Source organism: Ictidomys tridecemlineatus, chromosome 2, assembly GCF_052094955.1.
Source record: "Ictidomys tridecemlineatus isolate mIctTri1 chromosome 2, mIctTri1.hap1, whole genome shotgun sequence".
Classification (NCBI taxonomy): domain Eukaryota; kingdom Metazoa; phylum Chordata; class Mammalia; order Rodentia; family Sciuridae; genus Ictidomys; species Ictidomys tridecemlineatus.
Genome location: NC_135478.1, coordinates 172,758,408 through 172,783,500, shown reverse-complemented (window position 1 = coordinate 172,783,500; position 25,093 = coordinate 172,758,408). Strand labels below are relative to the sequence as shown.

General features: G+C 39.2%; 1 protein-coding gene and 1 pseudogene across 13 annotated transcripts in view; one reads left to right on the top strand and one right to left on the bottom strand.

The window, feature by feature from the left end:
• Magi2 (membrane associated guanylate kinase, WW and PDZ domain containing 2) overlaps positions 1-25,093 on the bottom strand; it is a 1,272,989-nt gene that overhangs the window by 184,186 nt on the left and 1,063,710 nt on the right. The gene's annotated exons all lie outside the window — the stretch shown is intronic.
• Positions 910-15,440, top strand: LOC110597571 (peptidyl-prolyl cis-trans isomerase A pseudogene; annotated as a pseudogene).

The window sequence follows — 25,093 nt, the reverse complement described above, 5'->3', positions numbered from 1 at the left end:
ACCTATTTCCAGCCACCTTGTGAGTCCCCTTCACTCACTGGAGTTCCTGAGTAAGCCAAGCCTTTCTACCACAGGACCTTTGCACAGGTTCCTTCAACTGCCCATTCTTTCTCATTCTTCACATGGCAATTTCTGGCTCCTTCTTTATATGCCAGCTTAAACATCACTTTCTCAAGGATAATATTTCTGACCTTTCATTCCCAATCAAGGATTCTTATTTTGTGTCTTTTCATTGCATTCTGTATTTTTTCCTTTATATGGATAGTACTCATAATTATATTTATGTAATTGCATTTATAAAATCATTAGTTTAATGCTTATCTCCCACAGAAGAATATAAATTCCATCAGGGAGGGATCCTGTTTATCTTCTTTACAATGTTTTCCTAGTACTCAGTGGATACCTGACACATGCCAGATAGTCTAACAGATGTACCTGAATGAAAAGATCAATGGTAGTGAAAGGTGAGAAGGGCAGGAGAGTCAGGGCCACAAGATATGTAGGGAGACTGGTGAGGCACGGGCGCTGGGAATGGAGGAGCAATAAAAAGGAGAAGAGGATTCTAGGATGCATTCCACCTTGGGCATCTGGGTGGATAATGCCATGATGCCTTAAGGTAGGGAATTAAAAAAAAAAACCAGAACTTCTCTGAGTGGGGTTTATAGTCTAGGTTCTGGGAAAAAAATGAGTTTGAGAAGCCATTGGCTATTAGGGTTCCAATGGAATTTGAATTACATTTTGAATTTTTGAACCCAATGAGTTTGGGCTCAGGCACAAAAGATCTGTAGTAGCCGACTCTGTGGTCAGGTGCTTGGTCAGTCCTAGTATTGAATTCGGGAAATAACGGGTCATGTTCAACTTTCATGATGCAACCAAATTGTGTCATATAAGGACACGATTAGCAGCAAAATGAAGGAAGTGCTTCAACAGCAACAGAGAGCCAACTCAACCGAGTCCCAAGAACCGGTAAATGGAAACACCCATAAGACAAGGCTTTCAGAGGTCTATCAAACAGGAGGGTCATCGGTGGTCTCAAAGGAAGCACTTTAATTGTTGAGACAGAGGCCGAAATCAGTGGGTCTAAATGAACAGAAGGTGAAGAGGTGGAGCTGTGGAGAGAAACAGCATCACAGCACAATGGCCGAGGGAGGCAATGACCCCAAGAACAGAATATTTCTTTAGGAGGGGTGAGCATGCTCACATCCAGGTGAGAAGGAAGTCAACGGAGACGCAGCCTGGAGATTCCAAAGCAAAGAGGGCAGCTACTGGAATTGCTTCAGCGAGAGATGAGAGGATGGGTCTAGGGTGGTCTTAACCTTAGTGAGAGAGGAGGAGACACCAAGTGCTAACCCACAGGCCTGAACCAAGGGCAGCCCCAGCCTCCAAGGTCTCCCCCAGGGGTCAGGGATGTGACTGGGTAGGAAAATTTTTCACAGTGGCTGGAAGTGGTAAAAATCAATGGTAGTTTGTCAAAGAGCTGGTCATGAGGCAAAGGTGTGAACAGGAAAACAATCTCCATGCAGTATAGTGGGGAGGTCATGCACCAGAATACGGGGTAGAACTGACTTGGCCTCAGGCCCAGCTCAGTGCCTCCAGGCTGTGTGGTAGCCTATAGGTGGGAAGGCACCAATTATCATGATTAACTCTCGGGGTCTAAGGGTGATCCGGGGTTTGCTTGATGGCTTATAGCTGGGTGACATGAACAAGTCCCCCAAATTCTCAAAAGCTCAGATTTCTTATCTGTAACAAAGTAAGTATAAGAATTATTATCATTTTTAAAATTATTTTTGCTACTGAGGATTGAGCCCAGGGGTGCTCTATCACTGAGCTACCTCCCTAGCCCATAATGATAAGTTTTGAGCAGGGTCTCACTAAGTTCAGAGGCTGCTCTCAAATTTGTGATTCTTCTACCTCAGCCTCCAAATAGCTGGGGTTGTTGCAAGAAAAAGATCTGAAGAGACAATTTTTTAAAAAGAAATACAAAGGGTTAGCAAAATATATGAAAAAATTGTTCAATATCATTAGCCCTTGGGGAAATGCAAATCAAAACTACAATGAGATAACATTTTAACCTAGTTAGAATGGCTATTATAAAAAATAAAAAAAACAACAAATGTGGGTGAAGATATGAAGAAAAAGGAATCATATACTATGGGTAGGAATGAAATTAGTACCACTACTACGGAAAACAATATGAAGGTTTTTTAAAAAACTAAAACTGGAACTACCGTATGATCCAGCTCTCCCATTCTGGTTATTTATCCAAAGAAAATTAAATCAGCATACAAAAGAGACATCTGCACTCTCATGTTTATTGCAGCACTGTTCACAATAGCTAAGATATAGAATCAGCCAGGGTGTCCATCAACAGATGCATAAAGAAAATGTGGTACATATATACAATGGACTATTATTCAGCCCTAAAGAAGGATGAAATCCTGTAATTGAAAGCACAATGTATAGAATTGAAGGATGTTAAGCAAAATAAGCCAGACACAGAAAGACAAGTATCATTTTTATTTTTGTATCTCAAATGTGAAAGTTAAAAACCTGATAGCAGAAAGCTATGACTAGAGATTGAGAAGGGTTTGTGTGTCTATTTGTGGGGAGGGTGAAAAAAGGGAGGTTAGATTTGATCCGTGCATGTTATATTCATGTATGGAAATATCACATTAAACTGCATTAAATTATATAATAAATCTGTGTTAATTAAACATAAAAATAAATTAAAAAGCAAATGTATCATTTTAGAACTAAGATTTACTGAATCCAGTCTGCATTGTAACAATACCCCCAGTTGATTCATATACACATGCATTCTATCAGAGGATATTCAATGATTTATAGGTTCAGTCTTGACGTTCTTTAATTTCTTTGTCCCTTTACTCTCTACCTTTAGCATTTATCAAAAGAAGAACATGTCTCTCTCTCCTCCAAGGGTAGCTCTGACATGCCACCCCTGTCCCCTAAAGCCTGGTTTGGCCTCCTGTTTGAAACACCTCATCAGACACAGTATGACTGGGAGCAACGTGATGTGCAGAAAAGTGGCTGTCGGGACAGAAATGCGACCCGCAGCTCCACAACTGGAGAACACCTCCCGTGACCTCCAAAGCACTCAGTTTTCATAGCCTGAGCTCTTATCTTACTGACAATAATGAATGTCTTAATTTTCTGGGATAATTCCAAGCTCACGGATTTGTCTGTTTTACCTTTTTACTTCATGAAGCATCACTATGCCTGGTTTTTGTATTTCAACCTGAGCTGCCCACTTCAGTTTTTGAAATGTTACTTCTCATAGTATTCGATGATTCCAAATATATTTTGTCTCCTCTCTTCTATTTTTTTTTTCCAATAAGACTTTTTCAGGGTTACATTCTTCCTCCTGGTTTTCAGGGTTACTTTTCCTTCTCTTATATGTGCTTAATTACAAATAAAACTTCTTAGTAGAATAATCTACTGATCTAAGGAACAATTGCACTTATATCTCTCTACATTTATATATCTAGATTATTTAAAAAAAAACAAGTTGTGGAGTATAAGCAGAACTGATGCCTATACTTTATTCTTGTTTGACTAACTAAACCAGCTAAGGCTCGAAATCCATCTTCATTTGAGACATCACTTAGGCACTGCTGGTAGAGATACAGTTCCAAAGTCACGTGATTACCTTGGGGATCCATTTTCCAATAATCGAAATCTCAAAACAGAGACATTAAGAATGAATTTGCTTGTTTTCTGGTTGGAATTCTTGGTGCCATTGATCTTTCTTCCCTTCCTTCTTTCTCCTCCAGGTTCTCCTGAAGAACTTCCCAGAGAGAAGGAGAGAGTTCTGCTGTGTGTGTGTGTGTGGGGGGGAGAGTCCCAACCTGCATCTCTGTCCATGGGTCAAGAGGAGGAACCTCACTATGGCTTGATTGTGAATCAATGTTTTATGTGACCCAGAGACAAAAGATGATCATGGATGCCACTTTAGTGTGGATTCTCTTAAAAGCAGACCCTGAGAACTTGGGTGACTCCAGGAAGCATAAATTGAAGAACAGGAAAAATGATGAATGGCAGGGAAAGGAAATAACCTAATGAGCAGATTATCCCTGTGAGAAACCGAGGCTTAGCCCCCTCTGTGGATCTTCTTGGGGATCCTAGGAACACACACCAGAAGCCAAGGCCCTGTCCTCCACTCTCCTTCCCTTCTGGGGGATAAGTATTGCTTTTCCAACTCTCTTTTATTTTGGGGTTGTGTCTGTGCAAGGTCAGGAAAAGTACCTGTAGTGCCCAGGAAAAGTTCCCAGAGAATAAGAGACAGGTGCTTCAGACGGGACTCTGTCAGCTATTGGAGATATCCACAGCTGCCTGGAAACTTGGTGCTGAGAGGGAACGAGAGGGACATTAACAGCATTACTACAGATGCTGTCGACAAAAACAGGGAAACTGCACTTTTGATGGGAGGAAAACCTTCATGAATGTGTACTTACAGTGATTATTTTTGGGGAACCAGGGATTTATGTAGCATTGAGATGGGGATGGCAAATGAGTTCCAATGCTCATGCCATCTCTGATCAACTAGCAGCCTGGAGTGCTTGTAGAGAAGGATGCTCAGCAAGCTCAGTAGGAAATTGTTATCTTTATCAATTAGCAATGCCAGTCATGCAAAGGGGAGACAGGCACAGCGGCATGTGGGCTGTGTCTTCTCTGCCCAGCTTTAAAGAGGAGACTGCTTTGTTTTTATTATTGATATATAGAGTTGAGTGAATATATCTTTAATAAAATAAAATAAATTCTTCCTCAGATTTGGCCTTTTAAGGTGCACAGCCTGTGGGTTAATGGGAGAAGTCTCCAGTGATTAACGTGATGAATGAGACTGGGCTAGACTTCAGTGGCACAGCTGTTAAAACAGGCATTGGCTTCACTTTTCTGGCAAACATGCTACGTTTTCCTCCTATTGATATACAAGAAGTGAAATAGTCACAATATGACTGGAAGTGTAAAGATATCAAGGGCAGGCAAGACGTGATAGAGTCACCTGGCAGCAATGGTAGTGACAGTGCCTGGTCACGGCATCAATGCTGAGACAAGGATCATTCATCTGTCAAAGTTTTAATAAGAAAAATATCACCATTTCCCCTCGGACATGATTTGAACTCTCTGAGTCCAGGAATAAGTGCAATATAAAATATCAAATTTATTTCAATAATATCTTACACCTTTGCAATCCAAATTGATTTTAAAGTCCTGTAACTATCACTTCCTAAATATCCCCCAAAGCCAACGTCCAGTCCATGCTGCACCTGAGCTGTCTAGCACCGGGCAGGCCTGGCCCACTGCAAACAGCTACCTGCCACCTGCAAATAGCCTCTCCCATCTGCTCCTCACACTGTAGTCACAGTCAACTTTTCAAGCATAAATCTGATCTTGTCGCTCCTCTACTTAGAACCCTGTAATCGCCTTCCCTATGCTGGTTAGAACAAAGTGAAAATCCTTTAGAGAATCTTACTCTGTCCCCTGTCCACGGATCTAGGCTCACCTTGTTGTGACAGCTTGCTTCCACTTATTGCCATCTATTCCTTATGAAATTTTATTCCTCTCTCTCTTCAGTATGAGGGGCCTTCTTTCAGTTCCTAGGACTGGCTCGGCGCTCTGTCAGGTATTTTATTTTGTTTTTAGTTTCAAACAATGAAACTTACTGTATTATGGGTTCAGGGGCTAGAAGTCTGACATCAAGGTATTGATAGGGTTGGTTTCTGCTGAGGGCTACAGGGAAATCTTTTCCAGGCCTGACTCCTACCTTCTGGTGGCTTGGGGGCAACCTTTGGTGTCCCACGGCTTCTACTGTATCACCCTCATCTCTGCTTTCATCTTCACATGCAATTCTGCTCACGTGCATGTCTGTCTACAAATGTACTTTTTTTTTTTTACAGACAGTAGACTTATCAAATGGGGGCTCCATGCAACTCCCATAAAACTTCATCTTCACTAATTACCTCTGCAGTGACTGTATTTTGCAAATGAGTTCACAGGGAGGTACAGGGAATTAGTTGGGGGTGGAGGTGGGAACATGATTCAACCCATACAACTCCTTTTATTAACGTCCCTGGGCCAAAATTTTCACATCTGTTAAAATTGGGTTTAAGGGAATTGTCACACTTCCTGTGACAATTTATTCTTTAACCCAAGGATCTAAATATTCCCTGACCTTATGAGTAGTTTTCCTTTGTGATTGATTCTTCAACCCATAGTACAGTACCTAGAATGCATGCTCAATAAATACTTCTTGAATGAGTAAACGGAACATTAAAAGCATTTTTACCAATGTTCAAATTTTAATTTCTGAGAAAAATTTTACACTTGGCAGTTTATTATTTAAATTCAGATTTAAATTGTCATCTATTCCTTATGAAATCTGTGTGAGGGAGGCACATAGAAATGATTGCACGTGTCTCACAGAAGCTGCTGTTCTGACAGTGCCCTGCCCATGGCATGCAAGAGGGAGGTGGTAGCAGCAGGACTTGGTCCACATCCTCTGTGGCTCCAAGTCGGCAGTTCTTTTCCCACAGCAGTCTGCAGAGTGGGATGACAGGTTATTGTGCAATTAGCAGAGTAGTTAATTACCAGGATCTTGTTCTAAAACCTTCCAGGCCGGCACATAGACTTGCATTATCAATTGTGTGTTGCTTTTTGGTTTTTACATTCAATGGAGCAGAACAGGTCAGCACAAGTGGGTGCTGTGAAGTGGAGGGTGAATTTCTGGGCACGTCCTGTCCTATTATGTCCTGGCTTCTTTGAGACATCTCTATAAGGGACAGTCAATTCTTATCTGCTGTTCAACTTAGGAAGGAAAATTAACACTTAATCAGAGACCCTATGAAATCACAAACAGGCAGAGTTAGGGTGAGAAAGACAGAATAGACAGATGGGACCCAAAGAGCCAGATGTGCTTGGGCAGACAATAAAGCCCCCTACCAATCCAGTTTTCCAAAATGTTGTTTTATCATCCTTGTCTTCTTAGAAGACAAAATGAAGGAAAGTCTCCATGGCTCTCCTGTGGTTATTATATAATATTCCATGGTTGGGCCCTGATGTATGTACTAAAGCTCACAGCAGACTAGAGCCATAGGGGACCTCCTTGTCTCCCAACGCCTCACTCAGAGATGCAGACACAAGTGTATCCTACTGAAGCATCACAGAGCTGACATCTTAGCCACCAGATGTGCTTGAGCATCACAAGTGATATTATCTCTCAGAGAAGGAGGTAAATCAGTACCCAATCTCACTAGTTGACTTCACAGCTAAACAGTACCTTGCTTTGCATTTTAATCTTAAGTAAAATGATGACAGCAGAGACCCACACCTGGCCCTAGCAAAATGTATTGTTAACAAGTAACATATTGGCAATCCTCAGATAAATATCCTTCCATCCAGTTCAGTTAAGTTGTTAGTTTATTTCAGAAAAATTTCCCATCATCTTCAAGTTACCTAAAAGAAAGAAACCTACAAAAAAAAAAAAAAAAGGAGGATTTTGGGTTTCTGGCAACATCACTGACTAAACCTAAGTAAAATTTCAAAAAGCACCAGCTGCCTTCTGTCACCTATATTAATAAATAAAGTGCTTTGTGTCACTCGGACCCACATAGGGACTCCGGGTCTGGTTTGCTTTCTGAAGCCCTATTAGTGTTCTGGGATCATCCTCACCTTAGATTATACACACAGCAGCAGTGGGAACTGGATCTGGATTTTTTTCCAAATGGAATTAACAAATCAAGATGCAAGCTTTAAGCCAGTGGATTACAGTCCCCCAGGCGCCTCTCTCTCCTGCTCCTTCGGACCCTGATGCTCCATCACGGTGACACTTCCTCCCTCCTCTGTCCTCATCTACCTCCTACATGAAGGGGAACTGGAACATTATCTTCCCTCTGTTATGGATGAAGGTCACACCGTGTCTCTAACTGCTGCTCCTGCTGACTGGGCTGCTCTGACTAATGATGACTAATGTTTTACAGAGGAGCATGGGGATGTGCCATGTCTACCTTTTTAATGAGATCACGGTTCACTCCCAAGTCCCTGTTTCCTCACTTTACATGTGTTCCCTTCAGGTCTCCTTTACTCTTCTGGCTTTAGTTTCTGTCCGCATGAGAATGATTGGTAGTGTTGTCTTTCTAATCCTGACCTCTACTACTTATTCTCCGTTCCAAGTGACTCTCACCTCTCTCTCTATATATAATTCACTCACTCATTCATTTACTTATTTATCATTAAATGGATATTTACTGAATGGCTATTATGGGCCCAGCATGGGCTATCTGAATAGCTTACTAAGAAAATGACAATATTTTATTTTGTTGAATCTGCTAATCTTGTTCTCACCCCACTATCCCATTTCACTGACATATTCTAACAGGGTGAGATTATTTTATCTCCAGAGCTTCTCCTAATACTGCAAACTTCTAATTTCCTTTTAAACCAGCCTCATCCTTCTCTTGAGATGAAACCTAGATGTTTAGCTACATCTACACTGATCACTCTTCTTCCCAAACTTAATCCACCTTCGAAAGTCCTTAAACCTATAAATGGCTCTGCCAAATCCAAGACTTCCAAACCAGACACATGGGGCTCACCCCAAAATTGTCCGCTCTACCCTGCCTCTACATTCTGTCAGTCCTACATATTTTCCATCCTTGATCTCTTATACTGGTCTTTCATCTCCAACCTGGCTCATGGTATTGAAACTTAAAACCTCATAAATGCTTGCCCATGCTACTATAAATAACTTTTAATTAACTTCTCCGGACTTCCCTCTATTCTTGTTTCCTATACCCATCCTTTCTATTTCTACTAGAAAAATCTTTTAAGGTACACATTGGGGAACACTGCTTCTCTTTTCCTCTGCACGGGTGTCCCATGTGCTGAAGAATGAAGTCCAAACCCCTTATCATACATGCTGCTCCATGATCTAGCCCTGCCTGCAGCTGCCGTATCACTTCTTTCAAAGTCCCACCTCAGAGCTTTCTCTTCCTCTGTCTCACTCCATTGAGTGACGTTTGACAACATATCTTTGTCCTGTCATGGCCAGTTATATCCTGTCTATCTGGGCAACAAGGTCCTTCTTTTGAAGTCTTAGCTTCAGCACCACTTTCTCTATGGAACAGATTCAACACTCTCCTCTGGTAGAACTGACCCACGGTGCCTGTGTCCCCATGGTATCCTGGTTGCACCTTCTCATAACACCTGGGATAGGTGGGAGCACTTGGGCTAGCTAAGTTACAAGTCTCTCGTGGACAGAGGTCAGATCCTGCTTGTCTTTGCATCTCCAGGGCCCACCAAAGTGACCAGCATTTAATGTGTGCTTTTAAGCATTTAATGAATATTAAGTAAATAAATACATATTGGGGATATTTATCCTGAAAAAGGATCCCCTAGTTGGATATTTTGTCTGGTTTTTAGGAATTATTTTCATTACTGTTAGTGTGACTAATGTGCTCTACTTCCCTTTAACGGAATCCAATGACAAAGGAAAACCACTTGATGTTCTGGCATGAGACATACCTTAGCTTTAAGTCACTTGATGGTGGGACTTTTAAAACAGCCGAACTAGAGCAGACTAAAGCAAACATTTGCTCCTTTCATTTTTACCGAGGTGGAAGGTGAGCCCTTTAATGATGTACCCTGAGGTCTCATGGCTAATGAACGACAGAATTAGGACAAGACCCCTGTTCAGTGCCCTTCTTGCCCTGCCACATTAGAAAGGCAATCTTTGTTGAACTTTGGGTACCAAGTATCACTCTGGGTCACTGATAGGTGTTTACCCCACAATCTTGGCCAAAAAGCTACAGGTGCCAGGTTTATAGTCCACAGCTTCTGTTTTCTCCTGCACCTCTCAGGGCTACCATACCTAGGCACATGTGTTCATCCTTGGATCGCTGTGATACGTTGCCCAGCCACTTCTGGGATCTTCAGCATCTCATGGATTGCCTCACAAGCCTTCCTCGGTTCTTGACCTTGACTTCATGAACTCTGGGCAGAAATCTCCTCTTTCCTATCAACGACTCCATCAGATTTAAATTCCCAAGGTAAGTTCCATAAGCCCTTGATTTTCTCTTTCATAAGTCTATTCTGGTCTTTCCATAAGTTTCTTATCATAATGGTGGTCCCAGCATGGACCTATCTGTAGCCCTGCTCCACCTCTCACTCAAAGCACCAGTAAATCACAAAGCACCAGTTTGCCCCAAGTGCATCTTTGTTACTATTTGAAACCCATCAAAGGGCTTTCAAAGGGCTTATTGTTTCAAATGAACTTAGGTTGTGAGATTTCAGAACTGTTTAGAGAACTACATGGAATTCATTGTCTGGAACAAGATGGTTGCTTAACTGGAAGGTGACAGTGGCCAAGATCATGAACAAAGGGTGAAATAAGAACACGACGAAGAGTTAAAGAAGGAATTAAAGCAATGGCTAATTTGATAGTCATAAAGATTTAGGGGAATTCAAGTTGTCCATATTATTAACATTCTATCTTCCAGAAGATGTAGACAATAGAATATGATTATGAGTGACAGATACAAATTTTAAAATAGCAAATATACAAAACACAGCTCTTTCAAAAGCCCTCAACACATAGGAGAGGTCAGAGGTTGATGCTGGGTTTTATATGTTGGATATGATTATTTTTAATACACTTATATAATTGTATTTGCCTGAAATACGCCTAGATGGTTTCAGTCAAATACACCATGTTTTATGGAATGGCAAAAAATTGGTGTTGATTTCTTTTTGTGTGCAGCAGCTGTTTCAGTTCATGTACACAATCTATCAGTAAGTTTCTTAGCTTGCCAGTTTTGCTAGCTTTATGGAGAGAAATGACACAAAACAAGGAAAAATAGGAAACTACAAATAAGTCACATTTCCCGAGTCCTTACTCTATTGAGCACTTCATGTTATACCATTTAATCTTCTCAACAATCCTGTAAGTTCTTTTGCCATTCTTATAAGTGAAGGAACTGAGGATTTAGAGAAATAAAAAGTAACGTACTCATAGTCGCATAGTTAACTGAGTGACAGAGCTAGGATCCTAAACCTAGTTTTGAACCCAATACTCTTAACCACTGTTTGTTTTTGAAAATGGCTAATGTGATTGCTACAAGAAAATCAACAACAGTGTGACGTGCCGTCCAAGGTTTGCCACTTGTTACATGAAGCTTATTTTGTTGTAGGACACTTTGCAAACTAATAATGAAAAGAAAGGAAAGAGAAATTCCTTAATTAAATGAAAATTTATACCAAAGTATGGATAGTCCTCAAGCCATAAGGAAGTCCAAATAATTAAAGTTGAATAAATAATATTTATAATAAAAATAAAAAAATCAAACCAAAGCCATAAAACTTACCCAGGGGTAAAGAAATAATCAGGAAACAATCAGAAGAAAAAGAGTCTACCTCATGAAATAGGGACATGGGGACATATTTTAAACAACACAGCTGTCAATCTTTCTGTGGATCATAAACAGCCTACCCATCACCTGGATAGTCAGAACTGTTTAGAGAACTACATGGAATTCATTGTCTGGAACAAAAAGATGGTTGCTTAACATGAAGGTGACAGTGGCCAAGATCATGATAGTCAAGGAGGTGACACGGCTAGACCTCTCTCCCCTCTGGTTGCTACACAGCAATTTTGAGATGTTACAACTTGGGGTTTTCATCTTTCAGGACTTTGAGTGTCAAATCTTTTACAACACTTGTGTTTGAGGGCATGTTCTTTTTATTAAATCATTCTTCCTTTTAGGAAGATCAGAAAAACATGTATGCTTCCCCACTCTGTTCCCTAGACCATTTGTTCTTTCACCTTTCTTAAAATGCTCTCCATTTTCAAAAGCTTTCTGCACTAAAAAAAAAAAAAAGGGCTCTCACATACTTAACCCATGAGTGTGAAGAACCATCCAGAGATGGGCTTTTTATTTTTCTTCTTCTTCTTCTTTTTTTTTTTTTTTTTTGAGTCAGCTTTGAGATTTCTGGGAAGAGGAATTATATTCTAAAAGTTCTCTTAAAGAGGAAAGTCATAAATAATGGTGACAACAATCCAATTTAGAAGAGAGGATATAACTACTTCAAAAGTTCTGGAACTTTAAAGAGATATTGACCAAAAAAAAAATTACATTGTCAAATTGTTCAAAGAAATAGTAACCAACAAATTTTAAAACTACCAAGTTACCAATAAGGCATGTTAACGCATCTAAGATCTTCCTTAAAAATGTTGATAAGGACCTAATGGGTCATTTACTTCACCAAAGCCATTTCATCTTGCTGTCACAAATATTTTTTTCAATGATTTATGGCATTATTTTATATAGCCCCCAACTTTTTCTATTATAATGAAAATAGAGATTTATGGTACAGAAGCTGGCAGAAACGTAGAGTAGAACTTGTGCATTTCTGAATCCAAAATTGGAAAGGGAGTAGATGAGTATAAGATAATACTATTTCATTCATCACTATTATTAAGTCTATTCTTATTAAGTTCACTGTTTTCCCCGGGCACTAGGATCCTTTTAAAAATAAAATTGCTCCCACATCTTTTAAGCTTACAAAGAGTCACTACAATTGACTTGTAGGAGCAATTGCTCTCCTGGACATTTATCATTCCTCCAACCAACATCATGTAAAGCCCCCAACCGCTTGGGCCAAAAGCAGGTATTATAGTAAGAGTTCCATATTGTCAGTAACTACAGAGAACATAGATTTCACTGTAAACACGAGTTTGTTCCGTTAGTATTTTTGTAGTTTTATACTGGTCTGCATCATCTAAGGTTTGTGATACGGTCAGGGCAGAGTTTATGCAGGAAGAAAAATTATTATGCTTTTCTTGGAAGAGTTCAAAGGGAAGTTTTTACCCCTCCATGACTTGTAAGATGAGTGATTAGGTTGTGTGGGCCAGAGACAAGGACCTTCACTCATTATTTTTCATAATTATTTGCCTTTTAGAATTAATCATAAATGTTCTTCTTGGCTTTATTTCACCAAACATGATTTTTTTTTTTTTTGAGGAAAGGTCTCAGTAAATAATGAAAAACTATAGTTTTCCCAAGTGCCTTATTTCAAGAGTCATCATGCCCTGAGGAAAGGCCTCATGGTGAGTGAGATTTCTGGAAATCTACTTCTCTACCCATCATCACTGGGCCTCCAGTCTCTGTGGATGCAGGGCTCTTCACATGTTCTCTGGACCACAGTTTGCAATCCCCAGCAGGATACCAGGCCTCCCAGACTGGGTGGGTTCAGCAGGTGCAGGCCCAGCAGGGGTCCTGGGAGCCCCTTCCCTGCTGGGCTGCGCTTCTGAGCACTGCTTTCCCAGGGTCCCTTTTTGAGATACTTCACAACTACTGAGTCCCAGTGCTGACTACTCACCAGAAACCAGTTGCCAGGCTGCAGTAGTCTTGCAGTTTGAATTCTAACACCCTTATTTTCTGAGATGCCAAGTTTTCATTCATCCAGGCTTGCCTCTTACTCATCACCAGGAACTCTGTGCCTCTGTTTGTTTATCAACAACAGGGTCAAACAAGATGACTGGTGAAGGCCACTTAATTTCCTTAGTATTTGTAGAAACCATGCATATTCAAATTCTTTTGAGTGCTTACTGTATATCTGACTCCCAGGTGTTCACATATTTAGGTGTTCTAAAGCTCTTGGGAGCTTGAGAAGCAGAGATATTTTAGATATTTATGAGAGACGGAATAGTAAAAGCAAGATAGCCTGGATATTGGTTGGGGTAGGATTGCTTGAGAAGTCCATGTTTTCTGAAAGCTGACCAATTTATGAAGAGAGACCAATTTCTTCCTAAACATCCCAATCCATGCAGTGCTCTGGGGAAAGGCTCCATTTGACATAGTCCGCTTCTGAATGATTAAAATATTCCTAGAATTGAAGTTCTTCTCAAGTCCTATGAGCATCCAATGGTAGAGCTCAGTTTCTGCCACTCTTTGTACTGGAAGTCACACTGTACAACTCCAGGGGTCTAGTCTAAGATAAGAAGTGCTTCTCAAATTTTTATCTCTAGCAAAAGACCAGTTAAACATATTTTTTCAACCCATGAACAGCCAACACTTTAATAAAACATTACTAAAAAATTAAAAGAAAAATATAAGCCAATTAAAAATTATTTATTCAGAGGACATACAATTATTCATGTCAGTTCACTGTGATCGTTTTCAATGCTTTATCTCAGTTTATTACTTTTTTTTTTTTTTTTTGATCACTGGCGACAACAGTTTCTGGACTGCTACCAACCCACAGGCCATACTCTGAGCAGCTCTCATGGTTTAGGACATAGATTCTCTGTGAATGGTGTCCTCTATAGTTGTGCAGAGGTCCTGCTTGGGCCCCAAGCATATTGCGAGATTAATTGTATAGCAGGAACAACCATGTTTGTAATGTATTTTAAAATGGGGCAGTGAACATTTCTCTCAAATGAGACTTTGGTATGATAGGCAAATTAATTGGTTATAGACAAAAAACCAAGTCACTACTGTCCTTATTCCAACCTTATTTCTGAGCCTTGAGACCAATTTGGAGTTGGGACTTCACATCCATGCTCATTAGTTATCTGGTGCCCCTGGCAGTGAACGAGACCTTTTTCAGTTAACTCAGATATTCTGGCCAAAGACCAACTTGAATAATTTTCTCTCTCTACGGGAAAGCCTCCCACATTGAAATTTTCCTTCCTCTTTGAAACTACCGTGTATTATCACAGTCTGCTTCCGGAGAGCTGTCACTATAAATTTTTGAGGCAACTACATTTTTCCACCAGGTGAAACAGCTTTAAAAGGCTTGTTGCTTTATAGATGCTGCTGTCACTCAGAGCTGCCTCTACGCAGCGACGGTCAACCCCACCGTGTTGTTCAACATCACCTTCAATGGCAAGCATTTAGACTGCATCTCCTTTGAGTTATTTGCAGACAAAATTAAAAACAACAACAACAAAAATAAAACAAAACAAAAAAACCCGCCACCAAACCCCAAAAACCTAAAAGAAAACTTTCATGATCTGAGCACTGGAGAAAAAGGATTTGGTTACCAGGGTTCCTGCATTCACAGAATTAATCCAAGATTTATGTGCCATAATGGTACTTGTGCCAGGCAAATTCATCTACAGGGAGAAATTTGATGGTGATAACTTCATCCTGAATTACACAGTCCCTGGCATCTGGCCCATGACAAATGCTGGACCAAACACAAATGGTTCCCAAAACTGAGTGCTTGGATGGCGATCTTGTGGTCCTTGGGGAGTGAAAGAGGTTATGGGCATTGTGGAAGTCACGGAGTGTTGTGGGTCCAAAAATGGCAAGACCAGCAAGAAGATCATCATTGCCAACTGTGAACAGCTCGAGTGCATCTGACTTGTGTTTTATCTTAATCACCACATTGTCCCTTCTGTAGCTTGGAGAGCACCCCTCCATCCTATCTGCTCACAATATGTTCACAATAAGTTTTTGTGCTGTCATTGAAATCCTTTGGTTTTCATATTTTTCTTATTTCCCTCCAAGCCTAGCTGGATTGCAGAGTTGTTTATGATTAGGAATAAAAACTAAATAAAAATGACAACAAAATAAGCTTGTATGTGGGTATATACGTATGTGTTTATTCCTTTGTAGGCTTATCAATATAGCGTCAAGGAAAACACTGTTAACTAAATGTAGTCAGAACAATAGTTTTACCAGAGCAGAGTTTCACTGGTTATTTATAAAATAAGTCTGTGGGACTGTACAACTGGGTCTTCTGTAAATAAGAAGAAGCAAATGTCAATACTTGTGACATCAGGAGAGGCACAATTATATACATCAGTTTTGAAGTTAGACTTTAGTTTGATTATAGATATTTTGAGGGACAGAATCATTTAAGAGACTTAAAAGATCTTTAAGAAAAGTTTAGGACATCTATCTATTTAAAGCTTCTACCCCTCTGTACAAGTTTGGCGCTTCTATTCTTTTCTTGTACAGTTGGTACAAAAAGGGCTGTAAAAGTATAACTCCCTGAATATTCATTTAAAGATAAAAATAGACTTCTTAGATTATTTTTTTTTCCTTTCTCTGAATCTGATTCCCTACTGTTGCCAGCATCATCCTATGTGGATGAAGCACTTACATTGTTCATCATTTCTCATCAGAATAAGTCTGGACATTCAAGGCCCACCAGATCTGTCCCTATTTTAATTACTCTGCTTTGTCTCTGCTTACTTCCCAGTGTGAACTTTCATTGGGATTCTGCTCTTCCAGAAACTCCTTTAACTGGCTTAAGTCCTTTTCACCCCTAAGTTCTCAAGGATTGTGAAACTACTCCATGTGGGAAGTTCTTTCCCCTTTCTCTACCTTTTTAACCTTAAATCTTTGTTTATCTTTAATCTCACCCTCTTAAATTCTTCTCAATTTTATTTGCATCAAAAAATTTTATACTTTCAATAAGTCCACTGCCCTTTCAGTGTTTCCTGGTTATTTCCTGTGCATGAATTCCACATTTTTAATGAAATAATGAATTTCTTGCAGGCATGAATAAAAGACAATATCTGATTTCCCCCTTCACATTGTGTGGAAAGCCTGGACAATTCTCCCCAGGCACCTGGGGAAGATGGGCCAAAGAGGCCCCAAACCAATTTCTTACTCAAGTATTTTTTAAACCATTAGAAAGGAACATCACTGGTCATTGTAAATACCAACGTCAAAGACTGGCAATTTTTTTGTGTGTAAAGGGGCAGACAAAAAGCATTCCAGGCTTTGCAGGCTACAGGATCTCTATTGTAGGTACTCAACTCCTCTGTTACGGTATAGAAGCATCATAGACTGTGCCCACACTAGAGTATGGCTGTGTGCCAATAAAATCTTATGGACATTTATATGTCACAAAACAGCATTCTTTTCTTGATATTTTAAAACATTTAAAAATGTGAAAGCCACTTTTAGCTTACGGGCCATACAAAAAAAGAAAAAAGAAAAAGAAAAAAAAAGAAAAAAGCAGATGGGAGACTCAGTTTGGCTGTGGAGCCATGGTCTGTTGAACTCTGACCTAGATAATTGTTTCCAAAAGTGTGGTCCACAGGCCTTCTGCATCAGAATTACCTAGCATTGGGAGTTTATAGAAAACATAAATTCAAATCTAGTGAAGCAGAATTTCTGTAAATCTTAATGATATGGATACACAGGTCTGGATCACCATGTCTGGAAGGCTATGATGTTTTGGCCTTTTGGTTTAGTATTTGGAAATCAGTGAACAGGGTTCTACTAAGTAGGGCAATGACAGAACAGGGGCTTTAGAACCCACTTTATAAGACATACAACCTAAGCAGGAACTTCAGTAGCGAGGATCTCATACTTTAAACCAACATTGTAGGGTCTCTTTAGATGCAGAAAATGTAAAACTCAGTATTCCTTAGTTTGTATTTAAAATACCTGTTATTCAGAATATCAGATGATGCGGAAAATCTTTATTAAACTCCCTAAAAACGTTCACAGAGAAGGAAAAAAACTCACACACCTTATAAACAAAATGTGGACGAGACTAAAATGTAAACAAGAAATAATCTTTACGTTTCTGCTCCAAATGAAAACCTCTGCAGCTGAGGCCTTTGTTGCCCATAGAAAGTTGAGGAGAAATGATTTCTTTCATTATGAGCACACAGCGTCATTCTGAAGGGCATATATAACATTTCTTGTATAACCTCATTTAGCTAATACAATGGATTATAAAACAGCATCTTTTAGGAAGGAGAGAGACCATCTGGAATGCTCTGCCCCACAGGGGGGCCTTTTGGCTAATGCAAATCAATTGAGGCTGGAATATGACTCCACCTGAATAGAACAGATCTGGTAGCTTCTGATTTGCAGACCAAAATTACTTACATTTTGTGAGTTATCTCTAAACTCTAAAGGAAAGGAAAATAGCTAGGAAAGAAATTTGGCTAGCCTGCAAACCCCTCATTGACTGGGGACTTTGCTGTAACTTCCAACACTTGCTGAGAGTTATTTAGCATCTCCTTGCATGAGGGCCCTTGCTCAGTGCTCTGTGTGGGTTCTCTGTTTAATTTCATGATGGTCACAAAAGCAGCTACAATTGTGGAAGTCATGGAGTGTTGTGGGTCCAGAAATGGCAAGACCAGCAAGAAGATCATCATTGCCAACAGGTTAAAAAGCAAACAAACAAACAAACCCTGAGGCTTGGTGATCCTAAAGAACATGTGGAAGATCTCACAGGTCAAGTCAAGACTAAGATGTGAACTCAGGGTCTGTTCCCCTAAGATCTATACCAGGTTAGCTCCCAATGCCATCATGATGAAATGAAACCAGGATTTGTGGTAGGTTTCTTTCAACTTAGATGAAGAAACTGGAGAGTGGGCTTTGCATGGATTGTGTACAAATGGGCTGAACTTCAGGGCAGCCCGGCACTCTGATGTGGCATTGTGCTACATAAAGGAGAGACACCCTACATTCCTGCTGGACACTGGGCTTGCCACTAACAGCTCTGGATCAGTCTGCCAAGGGGGAATATAATATTTTTGCATTTTACAGTAATATATTTTGGGGGACATAAACCAGGTGACTTACAGAAAGGGATAATGACAGAGAAGTCTCATTAGGAATAAGTCTATTGCACAAAAACCTCCGATCAAACAGGGGGACATAAACACTAGCCACGGCAACTTCATCAGAGAGAGTACCCACATGCTGGCAAAAGTGGGGATGAGGGTGTTGGATGAAAGCTGAGATGCCAGATGAAGATTCTGAGGGCACCCAACCATTTTCAGCCAAGGGATTCATCATCACCTAGTGAGCAGGTATTGGTGATCCACAGAAATCCATTCTTTGCACATGCATATGTTTAATGTGCCTGGATCAAACTGTTAGTAAGCTTCATACATTTGAATCAACACATTCTCGTTTTTTGTCCTTATTAATTTCAGAAGCTAAAGTATGCCTTCAAGTAGCACTTGGGGGAATAGCACTGGAACTAATTAGACCAAACCCTGTGCTCAGCTCATCACGCTTGATGAGGAAGAGCAGATGAGCTCCCAACACTCAAGAGCCCTGTCTGAATGACATTAAGGCAATTTCCAGTATTTTAGAAGCAGAGTACAATGGTAGTCTTATGATATTTTAGCAATCATCAAAAGTCTGTGTGGTACACAATTACTTTCACAGCAGAAAACCTTTTTAAAGGGCATAAGTGATAAGCACAATCTCTGGTCACTTCTTTAGGAATATGGTTTTATTCCTCTGTTACAAATCATGTTAAGTATTTCATAAGAGGTAGATATAAGTTAAAAACTTTTCTTTCATTAATATTTTTAAATGCATATGTAACTGTTTGTGGTTTTACTTTTAAATAAGTTTTACTAAAGTCTATGTTTCCATCGTTCTATGTTCCCATGAGTTGTTGGCTAGTCTCTTACACTGCTTGATTTAGAAGCTGAACTTTCATGGTGGGAAGGAATGTATGAAAAGTGGTACCCATAGCCCTTGGCTCCCCATGACTGCAGGCCTCCTGAGTGGGATCAGAGAGCCCGGGAGGATCAGGGAAGTGGTTGACTGTGAGTTAAATAATACATTTGTATGATTCAAATATTACAACGTTTAAAAAGAGGCATAGGGGAAGCTTTAACTCCCAGCACTGGCTTGGAGCTGCTTCACCACAGTGGGAGCTGTTTTTTTTTAAAAAATTATTTATTGTTTATTATTATTTTTATTTTTAAAAAAATTATTCTAATTTGGATATGAAAAATTGTGCTACACACATGTGTAATATGAACCAAAATGCATTCTGCAGTCATATATAACAAATTAGAATAAATTAAAAAAATAAAAATAATTTAAAAAGTAACTTTTTATTAATTATGTTTGCATTGCATCTATGAACCAAAGCTTTTATTTTCCATTTACCGCTCTCTTTGTTTATAATAAATAATTTTTCAAGTTTCTGAAGGAATAGATTAAAGGCAAAAAATAAAAAATAAAAAAGTAACTTTATTAAGACTTTCAGGGAGAGCTTGGATAATTCATTCTTCTGAGGAAAACTGGGAGACTCTTATTTCTTTATTCTGATGTCAGCTCAGATTCTGAGAAAGTACAACTTTTCTTCCCTATGACTGGCCATCCCAGAAGTTATGTCACTCACTATTTCCCTCTGTGCCTTCCCCAGGCAGTTCCTCAATCTGTTAGGACATATGCCTTGAAAAGGTCCACTAAATGATCTCCTCCTTTGGAGAGGTCTTCGTTCATTTGGTACATATCTATTCCATTAAATTAGGAGAGTTCATCCAGGGAAAGGATTAAGCATTCAAAAGACCAAACTGTGTACTAAAATATGCAAATTTGAACTGGAATATGAATCACATGGGAAATGCTAAAATGCAGAATATGATTCAGTTAATCTGAGGTGAGATGTAAAACTGGGTTCCCAGATACTGAGGATGGTGGACCACCTCATCTTAAGGAGCTTGAGGAGTGCAGAGCTGCTACCAGGTAAACTGAGAAGTTTGACAAACTTCACCAGCAGCAGAAGAGAAGATTTGAGGGGAAAAACCGGAGAAGCTTCCTGGCTTTTGGGAAGAGTCAGAATATTTCTCAACGGAGACACTGCTTCTAAAGATTTTGGATGGGACCTTTTTTGGATGTGTAGTAGTCCCCCAAAGCAGAGTACTTTTGCATTCTTGATCCCTGGACTTTCAATGACAATAAAAACTCAGTCATAATAATAACTGATGAAGAAAAGCAGCCTCGAAAATAAGTATAATAAATAGAAATTCAAGTCATGCAGCCTTGAGGTTAAAACTATTAGAGTTTTCATGCTTTATTCTCCCAGACAAGCATGGTTGCACTTTTTTTGTATCCCAAAAAAGTTTACTGGACAGGTACAGTGACTTTTTGACTATAAGTTCCTAGAGATCTCTTTGAAGGCCTCCCTCAAATTTGACAACTTATAGGGACAAGATTCCTCCTCCTTTATCCCCAGAAGGTACCACAAGTTCTCCTTTCCCTTGCTTCATCCTTTCCTCTTGTCAGACACAAAGCAGGTCTTCAAAGGGTGCAGAGGCTGAGGCATGCTTGCAATTGGGATGTGTTGAGAACCTGGGGTGTGGCAGAAGTCCAGCTCTTGGCAAGCACATGCCGCCTTTTGAACCCAAGCAAAATTCTAACATATTCAAAACAGAATTTTATTTCAAAGTCTGATTCTGAAATCCTTTTCCCATAAGACAATTCCCAAATGACTCTGTACAGTTACAAATGCACCCCTGGTATACGGGGAAGGATCCTATAGCCTTCAATCAGGAACCATTGCTGAAAGGTAATCCACAAGGAAAAAAAAAATCCATGTAGAGTAATAAAAGGAAGGGCAAAGGCATCCATATATTTTAAGGTATATTGTTGGAAAATGTGAAGCTTTGAACAAAATTGGCAAAGAAACTCATGAATTTAAGAGGCTTTTCTGGAGGAGCAAATGGCTAAACACTATTTACTAAATACTTAAAAGGTACAGATACAGACGGGGATACAATATAGCTCACATTTCTGCTAAAAGAGTGCTTAGGGAAATAGAGATTACAAGTAAAGAATGATTGTACTGCTGGATTTGTGTCCATTTTGAGAATTATAATTAGGCTAATAGCATAGTTGTATAATGCAGGAACACTAAATTAAATTCATTCATATTTCACAGGAGATATATATATATATATATATATGTATATATGCGCAAGACTGTTTAGAGCAGTAAATTGTCCTCTCAACTAGATCAGATCCTTGTTGTGTGGATTCCTTACAAGCAGAGATCCACTGGCCAGAGTGTGTGGATGCCAGAATCACTTGGATTACTGCTCCATTTACAATTTTTAAAAGGCCAGGCATCTCCCAGGCTAGAAGGTATAATATGCCTTTGTTGGATTCTTCTGAGAAATTCTGAAGGGGGATAATGGAAATGCCAATAATATCACTTAATGAACTTTGACCTGAAGAAATGAGGAGAGGATTTACAGGGCTTCCTGGGGACATGAGGGACGCTGGAATAGTCTTCCAGGCAGAAGTAACACCTGACCTGAATTCGCAAGGATAAACAGGAGTCTGTCATAAAACATAGAAGGAAAGGGGATTTTTTTTTTTGGCTGGTGAAAAGAAATAATTTGCAATAATAAACAAAGACAGATACAATAACTGTTTTGTGTTGCTAGGAGAGATTAAGTTCCATGAAGACAAACATTTTTCATGTTTTGCTTATGCTGTATCACAGAACAGCTAATGGTATCTGAAACACAGTACGTGCTTAATGAATATTGGTAGAATGAAGAATGGATGAATTGATTAAGTGCAAGGAGTGATGTAAGATGGAGCTAAAGAGATTGGTATGGACCAGGCAATGGAGGATTTGGAGGTAAGATTGAGCCTTATCAAGCTTAGAGGCCAGGGAGAAGCACAGATTTTTCTCTCCCCTTCCCCGCCATTTTCATTGGTGCATTGTAATGTTATACAATGGTGGGATTTATTGTTATATATTAGGACATAAACATCATATAACACTATAATTTAGCCAACATCATTCCCTAGTAGTCCCCACCACCACCCTGACCCTTTCCTCTACTCTGTTGATCTTCCTTCAGTTTCCATGTTTTTTTTTTCTCCCTGAGCACTTGTGAAACATGAATGAATTTAATTTAGTGTTCCTGAATTATACAACTATGCTGTTAGCCTAATTATAATATAATTCTCAAAATGGACACAAGTCCAGAAGTACAATCATTCTTTACTTGTAACCTCTATTTCCTTAAGTGACTGCTCCACTTCCCATTTCCTGTTTTCTCTTGAGGGAACATTACATGTCAGGCCAGGAAATGGATTCCGTGTCTTTATGAAGGTACAGCCTCTCTCATACTTCTTATCTGTGTTTCCAGTTCTTGGGGAAAAAAAATGAATATATGAAGAACTGAGATCTCACCAGAAAACTGCCATCATTTGCTGTGTAGATTGGCTGTGGGTTTTGAAACGAAAGCAAGAAGTAGGCTGTTTCTTTTTTTGTTTTCTTTTTCTCTTTTACTCTTGCTTTTTCAGTACTGAGGATTGAACCCAGGGGTGTTAACCACTGAGCAACATCTCCTGTCCTTTTTGTGTTTTATTTTTTAATTTTGAGACAGGGTCTATGGTCTTGGTAAGTTGCTTAGTGCCTAGCTAAGGCTGGCCTCAAACTTGAGATCCTCTTGCTTGGCCTCCCAAGCCACCAGGATTACAGGCTTGTGCTTCCACACCCTGCCAGAAGGCAGCTTATTGACCTTATTTATTCCTGTACAATGGAACCTACTGGAGTGGGTGTCAGTTGAGCAGGTCTGTTAGCGGAGATCAAAAGTGCTTATTCATGATTTGGCCACTCAGGAAGTTTATTATTGCAAAATGAGGTGTTGCTTTTAACCACTATACATTTTTTACATGGTTTTTAATTCTAGGTCATATATTTGTTTCAAATATATCCATAACAAGTTATTGGTTAAACTTATAGGATATAAGAAACACTCATATTGAAAATGTGATAAGTTAATAAGGAACAGAAGAACAGATTTTAAGAAGAGAAAAAAATGATAAAAGTGGATAACATTATCTGGGTGGCCACGGTTGTGGTGATGTGGTTTCAAATAATATAACAAAAGAGTTATAAGCAACCAAAGCTGGGGAATGTCAATTTTCAAGGATTGGACAAAGAAAGGGATTCTGAGAGTCTGAGAAGGAGTGGGAGGATATCCAGAGGAGATTGGTGTCCTGAAAGCCAAGGGAGGAGAGATTCTGGAAGAAATGGGAAATCCCTTTAGACTTTAAGTAGGAAGCCATTGTCAACCTCAGGGAGAAGATTTTTCAGAAGTATAGTGGGGACAGAAACCAGACAAAGGTAGGTATAAAGTAGTTACAACAGCAGGTAAGGAAGCATAGATGTGAAGTGAAGACTATTCCTCCAAGAATAGCTATTTTAAATGATGTATGGAATAGGGTGGAATATACGTAGGTACATAAATGGATGATCTTTCAAGAAAGTTGACTGTGAATAAAAGAAAAGAAAAAGGACCATTGCTGGAGGGCAATGCAGAATCAAGGCAATTGTCTTAAAGGATGGGATAAATTTGGGCAAGTATATAAGCTGGGGTAAGGTATCCAGAGAAAAAGCAAATTATAACAGTTTCCTTGATAAGGAAGATACTGATGAAGCAGCTCCTTGAGTAGACAGAAGTGATTTCCTTCCAATCAAGATGAAGCTAGCGTCCTTGAATGGAGGACCAACAAGTCTTCCTCTGAAACCAGAAGGTAAGAAGAAATGATAGGCTTGTTTCTGAGGTGTGAGAGAAGAATTTATACGTAAGCCCTTGGAATGATGGCGTATTCCATTAAACCCCAGCTACTGTGGATTTAATTAATATTTTAATAGTCATTAATGTTTTCATTTATTTTTTTCTGTATATAGGGTGACAAGTAGTATTTAGAAGACATTTAAGTCACTTTAAATGGCTGGCATAAATATTTTGAATATTTTTTAACATATAGAAAATACATAGCTCAAATGAAATATTTATCCTGAATTTATACCCATTTATACGAAATGGATTCATTTATACTTCTAACTTTATTTCATTTGAAATTTTAAGTGGAAGTTTTACTTTGGAACAACTTTTCCCAATCTACCAGTAGAAGACGCTTTGGAACATAAAACTGTTTTTGAAATGAAATGCATTATCATACTCATTAAAATTCACTCTCCTGGAAATATAAAACTGATTTATCTAATGCACTACAAAATTCTCCATAAAAGTACCCCACATTGTGAAATAATGCTAATTAGGAGGAGAGGCAAAACATAATACATTTTCTTTAAATTTTAGGGCAATTAGCATAACTTTCATTAATGTGGTATAAAAACTGCAATTATTTTCATTTGTACTTTTTGGTAGAATTTATATTCATTAAAAGTCTACGGTTTCATATTCTGTAATATGAAAATGAACATGACTTCATAATGTTTTATAGCCAGATAAAGTGGAAGGTGATTTCATTCATTTATGCAACAAGTAAGAACCTATTATATGTAAGCATTGTGATTCAGC